Here is a 9577-nt window from a genome sequence, read left to right as displayed (position 1 = left end):
CAGAGGACTGCAGCCACCATTCTACCAGACTGCTACCACCACCCTGCCTAACAGGGTGTCAGGTTGTACCTTGACTCTGTCAGTTTGACAGTGTTTTCTTTTACCTTTTTTTTTCCCCTTTTCTTTAATTTCCATTAAATTGTTATTCTGACTTAGCGCCTCCCACTGGTTTGTTTTCAAACTAGTACATAATTTGGCGCCCAACGTGGGGCTTGCTCTGAGAAAAAGTCAGAATTACAATTTTGTATAACAGAAATCTATTCACCATGGTGCTCAGCTGGTCTGCATGGGTAACTGTATCTTGCTCTCTATGTTTTTCCTCACATGGGGAACTACCTGCCTGTTGTATTACTCCTGTTAAAACCAGGGAATGGTATGAGAATTGCTTTAATTGGTTTATTATGTCTATAGCATAATAACCTGCGAGGCGATGAATACCATTCGGAATATATACTCATTTTGTTTGGCTGTCCTAGTCTGGGCTCCTATGTCTGGGACCTCTTCAACAATCACAGCCAGCCCCTGGTGGGAGGAGTAGAGAGTGGTTTCTTCCAGCCTTTCAGGCCAGGCACAGCAGTTTTTGAAAAAATTGAGTTCCCTCTGGATGTTAAGGATGGTATAATCTTCTTGTCAGTTCTCTTCTCTTTTTTCTCTATGGCCTGCATTGTGTACACCATGCTTAGAAACAAAACACTACTTAGTGTGGTGCAACGTCTGCTTGAGGAGGAGGTAAAAAGGAGCAAAGCAGCAATACCATGTCTACACAGACTGTCACACAGAAAGGAGCCAAAAGCAAAGCAACCGCATCCATTTCTACGCAGACCGTCACAGAGGAGAAAGGAGCCAAAAGCAAAGCAACCGCATCCATTTCTACGCAGACCGTCACAGAGGAGAAAGGAACCAAAAGCAAAGCAACCGCATCCATTTTCTACGCAGACCGTCACAGAGGAGAAAGGAACCAAGAGAAAGCAACCGCATCCATTTCTACGCAGACTGACACAGAGGAGAAAGGAACCAAACAAAAAGCAACAGTGTCGATCTCTACACAGACTGTCACAGAGGAGAAAGGAACCAAATGTAAAAACAACAGCGTCATGTCTACGCAGACTGACTCAGAGGAGAAAGGAACCAAAAGCACTGTCAGCGTCCCCATGCAAACCATCACTGAACCAGAACAGCCTAAACCGATTGCAGTTGCCCCCGTGCAGAAGAAGAAATCAAAAAGCAAATCAGTCCGCATAGTGACTGACGAGGATGCAGCAGGACCTTCGCACCCAGCAGAAGAGGCAGAGCCAGAGATCATCACTCGGTCGCTATCCCTGGGTGAGCTGCGAGACCTGCGGAGGGAATTCACCCGCCAGACGAACGAGTCTATCCTGACCTGGCTGCTCCGCATCTGGGGACGCTGCAGCCAATGACACCCATTCTGGATGGAAGTGAGGCCAGGCAACTGGGATCTCTGTCCCGGGATGTGGTCATTGACCAGGGGATCGGGAGAACCCAAGAAACCCTCAGCCTCTGGCGGCGACTGCTTACAAGTGTAAGGGACAGGTACCTTTGTAAAGAAGACCTCCAGGTGCACCAAGGAAAATGGAGCACAATGGAACAAGGTATCCGGTGCCTGAGGGAATTGGCTGTGCTGGAGATCATTTTCTCAGAAGATGAGAGATTTCCTAAGAGCCCAGATGGTGTCCAGTGCACGTCACAGATGTGGTTGAGGTTCGCACGCCTTGGACCAGAGATATACTCCCGTTACCTGGCAACGCTGCAATGGAGGGAAGGCGAGGACAGGGTGGGCGTCTTGGTGAACAAACTGAGGATTTACGAGGACACCGTCACAGCCCCGTTTCGCACCCATGTCTCATCCGTGGAAACAAGTCTTTTGGCTGAGCAAGTCCGGAGCTTGATTGAAGAAGGCCATCAGAAATTGAAAAAGGAACTTAAGGAAGAGATTTACCAGATCTCACCAGAACCAACAAGAGTCTCTGCCATTAAGAGCCGGCGACCCCCAACCAGGGAGAGAGGATACACCCCACGAGGTAACCTCTGGTTTTTCCTTCAGGAACATGGAGAAGACATGAGTAAGTGGGATGGAAACCCACCTCCTCCTTAGCAGCTCGGGTACGTGAACTAAAAAGAGGGACAACTACCACAAGAAGCGCATCTAGAGTCAACATTGCTCCGGTCTCCCGCACACAGAACTCCAGACGGTACCGGAATGATAATATGACCGATCCTCTTGAAGGGACCTCAGGAAACGTATTCACCGAAGGGAGCAACATGCAACATGACCAGGAATAGAGGGGCCCTGCCTCTAGCCAGGTAGAGGAAAGGGAGAATCGGGTCTTTTGGACTGTGTGGGTCCGATGGCCTGGCACATCTGACCCACAAAGATACACGGCTTTGGTTGACACCGGTGCTCAATGTACTCTGATGCCATCAAGGCTATGTGGGAGCAGAACCCATTTCTATTTCTGGGGTGACAGGAGGATCCCAGCAGCTGACTGTACTGGAAGCTGAAGTGAGTTTAACTGGGAACGAGTGGCAGAAACACCCCATCGTGACTGGCCCGGAGGCCCCGTGCATTCTCGGCATAGACTATCTCAGAAATGGATATTTCAAGGACCCAAAAGGACATCGTTGGGCTTTTGGGATAGCTGCTGTGGAGACAGAAGATATCAGACAACTGAGTACATTGCCTGGCCTCTCAGATGACCCCTGCTAAGAGTTGCAGAACAACAGGTGCCAATCGCCACAGCAACAGTGCACCGCCGGCAATACCGCACCGACAGAGACTCTGTGGTTCCCATCCATGAGATGATTCGCAAACTGGAGAGCCAAGGGGTGGTCAGCAAGGCCCATTCACCTTTCAACAGCCCTATATGGCCAGTGCGTAAGTCCAGTGGAGAATGGAGGCTGACGGTGGACTACCGTGGCCTGAATGAGGTCACGCCACCACTGAGCGCCGCTGTGCCGGACATGTTGGAACTTCAGTACGAGCTGGAGTCCAAAGCAGCGAAGTGGTACGCCACTATTGACCATTGCCAATGCCTTCTTTCTCCATTCCTTTGGCAGCAGAATGCAGGCCCAGTTTGCTTTTACTGGAAGGGTGTGCAATACACCTGGAACCGACTGCCCCAGGGGGTGGAACACAGGTCCCACCATTTGCCACGGACTGATCCAGACTGCATTGGAAAAGGGTGAGGCTCCAGAACATCTGCAATACATCGATGACATCATCGTGTGGGGAAACACAGCAAAGGAAGTGTTTGAGAAAGGAGAGAAAATCATCCAGATTCTCCTGGAAGCTGGCTTTGCCATCAAAAGGAGCAAAGTCAAGGGACCTGCCCAAGAGATCCAGTTCCTGGGAGTAAAGTGGCAAGATGGACGACGTCAGATTCCCACCGAGGTCATCAATAAGATCACTGCGATGTCTCCACCGACCACAAGAAGGAAACACAAGCTTTCCTAGGCGCCATAGGTTTCTGGAGGATGCACATTCCCGAGTACAGCCAGATCGTGAGCCCTCTCTACCTGGTTACCCGCAAGAAGAATGATTTCCACTGGGGCCCGAACAGCAGCAAGCCTTTGCCCAGATCAAAGCAGGAAATCGCTCATTGCGGTAGCCCTTGGCCCAGTCAGGACAGGACCAGAGGTGAAGAATGTGCTCTAACTCTGCAGCCGGGAACAATGGTCTGTCCTGGAGCCTCTGGGCCAGAAGGTGCCTGGTGAGACTTCGTGGCCGACCACTGGGATTCTGGAGCCGAAGCTACAGAGGGTCTGAAGCCAACTACACTCCCACAGAGAAGGAAATCTTGGCAGCCTATGAAGGAGTCCAAGCTGCCTCAGAGGTAATTGGCACTGAAGCACAGTTGCTTCTGGCACCCCGACTACCGGTGCTGGGTTGGATGTTCAAGGGAAAGGTTCCTTCCACGCATCATGCCACCGACACCACATGGAGCAAGTGGATCGCCCTCATCACACAGCGTGCCCGTATTGGAAACCCGAATCGCCCTGGGATTTCTAGAAATTATAACAAACTGGCCTGAAGGTGAGACTTTTGGATATCCTCTGAAGAAGAGGAAGAGCAAGTGACTCGTGCTGAGGAGCCCCACCATATAATGAGCTACCGGAGACTGAAAGACGTTATGCCCTCTTCACTGATGGTTCCTGCCGAATTGTAGGCGCTAATCGAAAGTGGAAAGCTGCAGTATGGAGCCCCACACGACGAGTTGCACAAGCTACCGAGGGACAAGGTGGATCGAGTCAGGTTGCAGAGCTTAAAGCCGTCCAGCTGGCTTTGGATATCGCTGAACGAGAGAAGTGGCCGAGGCTCTATCTCTACACCGACTCATGGATGGTAGCTAATGCTCTGTGGGGATGGCTGGATCGCTGGAGAAAGGCCAACTGGCAGCGCAGAGGGAAACCCATCTGGGCCGCTGAGATTTGGCAGGACATCGCCGCCCGAGTAGAGAAGCTGACCGTGAAGGTTCGACACGTGGATGCGCACGTACCCAAGAGTCGGGCTAATGAAGAGCATCGCAACAACGAGCAGGTGGACCGAGCTGCCAAGGTGAAAGTATCACAGGTGGATCTGGACTGGCAGCACAAGGGAGAATTATTCCTAGCTCGTTGGGCCCATGATGCCTCTGGTCATCAGGGGAGAGATGCAACATACCGATGGGCCCGTGACCGAGGGGTGGACCTTTCCATGGACAGCATCTCACAGGTCATCCACAGTTGTGAGACCTGTGCTGCAATCAAACAGGCCAAGCGGGTGAAGCCTCTGTGGTATGGTGGACGATGGTCAAAGTACAGGTATGGTGAAGCCTGGCAAGTTGACTACATCACCCTTCCCCAAACCCGCCAAGGCAAGCACTACGTGTTGACCATGGTTGAAGCAACCACTGGATGGCTGGAGACCTACCCTGTGCCTCATGCTACAGCCCGGAACACCATCCTGGGCCTGGAAAAGCAAGTCCTGTGGAGACATGGCACCCCTGATAGGATCGAGTCAGACAACGGGACTCATTTTAAGAACAGCCTCATCAACACCTGGGCCAGAGAACACGGTATTGAATGGATATATCATATTCCTTATCATGCACCAGCTGCTGGAAAAGTTGAACGCTGCAATGGACTACTTAAAACTACCCTAAAGGCACTTGGTGGGGGGACCTTCAAAAATTGGGAAGTGAACTTAGCAAAGCCACCTGGATAGTCAATACCCGAGGGTCCATCAATCGAGCTGGTCCTGCCGAGTCTGAACCCTTGCACACAGTGGATGGAGATAGAGTCCCTGTGGTACACCTGAGAGGTATTTTAGGAAAGACTGTTTGGATTAATCCCACCTCAGGCAAAGGCAAACCCATCCGTGGGATTGTCTTTGCTCAAGGACCTGGTTGCACTTGGTGGGTAATGCAGAAAGATGGGGAAACCCGTTGTGTACCACAAGGAGACCTAATCTTAGGTGAGAACGGTGTGTAGGTTTCACTGTGTATATATATATATATATATGTATGTGTGTTTTAGAGTTTAAGAAGGTATTGATTTGGGATAATGTAGATGGTAATAGAATAAGGGGTGGATAATGTCCTGGGTTGCAGTGTATTCTATTACCATCCCCATCAGCCGTTGAAATCAGGTGGGGCAGTGTTTCCTTGCCTCCTCCCCCCAGACTATCTTTCTGTTAATTGCCCATCATTGTCCTGCCGCCTGACTCAGAGATAACTCCCTCCGGACTATCTTCTGTTAATGAGCCTAATCAACACTTTGCCTCATGACTCATTACCCCATTGTGAGATGCTCCACCCAGAGGGAGGAACCAAGCATCCCATCGTGGATATAATCTGAGGCTGAACACCAGAGACACCGGCTTCCCACTGGATTTCCAGAGGACAGGAGCTACACAGCCACCATTGGACTTCCTGAGGAAGAGCAGACTGTTTTACTACAGGATCACTGCTTCAGAGGACTGCAGCCACCATTCTACCAGACTGCTACCACCACCGCCTAACAGGGTGTCAGGTTGTACCTTGACTCTGTCAGTTTGACAGTGTTTTCTTTTACCTTTTTTTTTCCCCTTTTCTTTAATTTCCATTAAATTGTTATTCTGACTTAGTGCCTCTCACTGGTTTGTTTTCAAACTAGCACACCACCCCATCCACTGGCTCAGGAGGCCCATTTAATCTCAGCCCAGGGCCTTCAGTCCCTGCCCCACTTATGTCTGGTCTCCACCCCTGCCAAGGCTCGTGGACCGGAGGTTCTAACAGAAGAAAGATTCCTAAATTTGTAATTATCTTAAGAAGCAAAGGAAACAGTATGGGCTAGAAGTTACCCACCCACAAAACTGAAGTTCTAGTTTCACTGAGCACAAGCTAGAAATATCTTAGACAATGAGGAAGATAAATAGCTTGAACAATGTGTAGGGTCATACTACAAGGTACCCATAAAAAGAACATTCTCTCTGCTGTAAATATTCTGGGAAACTTATTTCTCTCTGGGAATACCCTGGTATAAATCTTAATCTGTGATTTTATTGGAGCAGTGTTAATTTATACTAGGAGACAATCAGTCCATTTATAACTGTTACAGGGAGAAAATAACTTACAATATTCAAAAGTAAACATAAAGTATTAGGTACTTCCTTGATTTTCTAGCACTTGTAAAATGCTAATTAGAGAGAAGCAGTTAGTGATGGATCCAGCTTGCATCTGGAATCAGGAAACCTCTTTAAAACACATAAAATGAAAGTGTTATAGGAAACAGATGTATTGCCGTACTTTCTGTTCATAGGGAAAAGCAAATGGATGCAAGCAGACCAGCTGGGTCACTAATTTATTTAATTACAACAACTGTTTCTTTCTCTCCTTGGAATGAAGTCCAGTGTGTCTCTTAGCTTCTTCTTGCATCATTTAAACTTTACTTGGTCTCACTATGCCAGATCCAGCACCTTCTCTGCTACGCTTGCATCTGGTTATTTACATTAGACATCTCAAACAGCTGCTTCTGATTCTGGTCATGAATGACACCCTCAAAGAGGCAGCTGTCTTTGACCCAAACTGTCTCTTCTCTCACTAATTTTAGCAAGAAGGAAAAAAATTTGAGTCAGTACCTCCCATCCTTTTCTGAAACTTGGCCTTAGTCTATTCCTGTTGTTGAGAATTTCCTACACAAATTAGGTAATATCCTTCAGCTCTAACCTTCTTAACTAGCTTTCTTTTTAACACCAATAAATGTAGAAAGGAAAAAGGACTAAAAAGTAAAGTCATTCTTAACAAGGTTTTGACTTGTTTATGACTGCCTTTGGATTTATTTTTTTATAGATTTTCTACCCTTTTCTGTCCTGTTCACATAATGTAGTTATTTATACCCATTTGCCAGCAAATCCAGATGGTGCTGTCCTGTATACACTTCGTATGGGTAAACAGGTGAAAGGAAATAGATACCTTCAGTAAACAGAAGTTTCAAAAGTATGATTTCAAGTTCAGGGTTTCTGCTAGCCTCCTTATAGAGCTGCTTTCCAGCCTTCAGTTGAGATTGAGCTTGGGGGCTTGTTTTGCTTCTCAATGTCTGGATTTGGTCTTTCTTAGAAACGGACAGAGATCCATGTGGGGTTATGCACTCCCCAGCATTTGACCTGCTCTCTCTACCTCCCACTGACACCCTCAGCACAATACTGAGCACCTCAGGCTGACTGGGGAACAGGGACAGGAGTTCAAAGGTTCTTGAATTGGATGATTATTGGACTTTCAGGTATATTTTTCTATTGTATTGTGTATAGCTCAGCTTGCAGGATTGTACAGATGTGAAACCTAGCAAATACTTATGTAGGAAGTAGACTCTGCTTTCTTCTTTTGGCACCTTTAGATTATGCCTCTAGGCCTCCACTGAAAATCTGCAGTTAGAAGTGATGGGGAAGTGCTTTCTGACATACTAGAAGGCTTGTGAAGCAGCTGTGGAACTTTCTGTGCAGTTGTACAGTTAGCAGACTTTGCCCATGGACACAGAAAATTGATGCAATATCCAAGGCAACTTGGAGATATAGCTCTCTCTCTATATATATCTATAATATCCCATTGATGCAATAACCACAAGTCCAACTTGCAATAGGATTTTAGTTTTCAGGAAACTGCCATGCAACTCCTCCTTGGAAAGTCTCATTTCAGTGAAGAACTTTATCAAGGCTTCAGGAGGGCAGAACTTTTCACTTTTTTTCAAATTGAGATTTTGATCTGACAAGCTATATTTTGACAGATGAGATGCCAGATCAGATTACACAAAGCAGTATTTTACTGAAGACCATGTCAGAACAGAAGCTGAACACATTTCAACTTTGCATCTTCTGTAAGACTGAGCAGATCTGAACAATTCAGGGATCCAGCTTCTGAGTGAAATAACAAGAAAGCTTTAAAGAAATATGAAATCTGCTTTGCCAGTACAAAAGTCCTGTTCTTGACGTGAGGAAAGGTTCTCCTCCACAACAATAATTTTTTTGCCTGGAGCAATGGCTATTTTAGTTCAGACCACCCACCCTCATCACAAGACTTAAGGATTTACAAATTTAGAAGAGCAATGACACAGAAAGGATAATAGCAAGACACTTTTCAGCAGTCTGAGCCAGGAAGTAAAGTATAAAACAGGACAAAGCAAAAATTACATGACTGCAACAGCTGCTAATAGAATCTGGTTTTGCTTTCTAGAGAATACTTTCTTGGAAAGCCCTACAAGATAATGACTTTCCATTCAGCAAATACTTTTCATGTTCTAATCATGGTATATGAAGCTGGTTTACACAGAAAATGTCTCATTCCCCATTTCACTCAAACTTCCCCTATGCTAATGAGTGACAGATTTTTCCAGTGAAAGTTCTGGCCTAAATTCTCTTTAGATTCTAAATCCCCAGGTCCCATAAGAAACATGGCCAGGCAGAGCTTTGAACCTGCTTTCTAAAACAGAAAAAGCACTACAGTCATCACCATTCTTCTTGGATTATGAATACACTGGAAATTTGATCCAGGCTTACACACAGAATATGAAGTTGAAGGCAATTAAACATTATCTTAAAAATAAACACAGTTCTTGGGCATTCTACATCTCATTTCCTCACTTTCAGGAATAATATGGGAGACTGTGCATTAATGAGACATGCAGCTACAATAATAGATGTGTTTAACAGGGGTAAAGATTGTGTTCCAAAAACATGCTGAAGGAACATTATTATTTGGCATTGATGCCCTAGAAATTTTAAGGATAAATATAATATGTACTAAATAATCCATGACTTACATGTTCTTGTAGGACGATACAGATAAATATGGTTATCTAATGAAGAACTGTCTACAAACTGTGGTGGGATTTTACCTAAAGACTTCAGTGAAAGCTGCTGGAACTCTGCCACTAACTTCACTGGGCCCAAAGTATTACTCTCCTATTTACCCTTACTTTAAACCAGTATATATAGCCCAGAGGGTCCTATCTGCTTGGAGTTTGCCCTTAAAACCTCTGGAACTAAACTGGAGAAATCAACTGAATTAAGTTAGAATTGATTTACCCCTTAGTCTCATATTTCTGCAAC

This window comes from Corvus cornix, chromosome 3 (assembly GCF_000738735.6).
Source record: "Corvus cornix cornix isolate S_Up_H32 chromosome 3, ASM73873v5, whole genome shotgun sequence".
Taxonomy (NCBI): domain Eukaryota; kingdom Metazoa; phylum Chordata; class Aves; order Passeriformes; family Corvidae; genus Corvus; species Corvus cornix.
Note: the sequence above shows the minus strand (reverse complement) of the source record.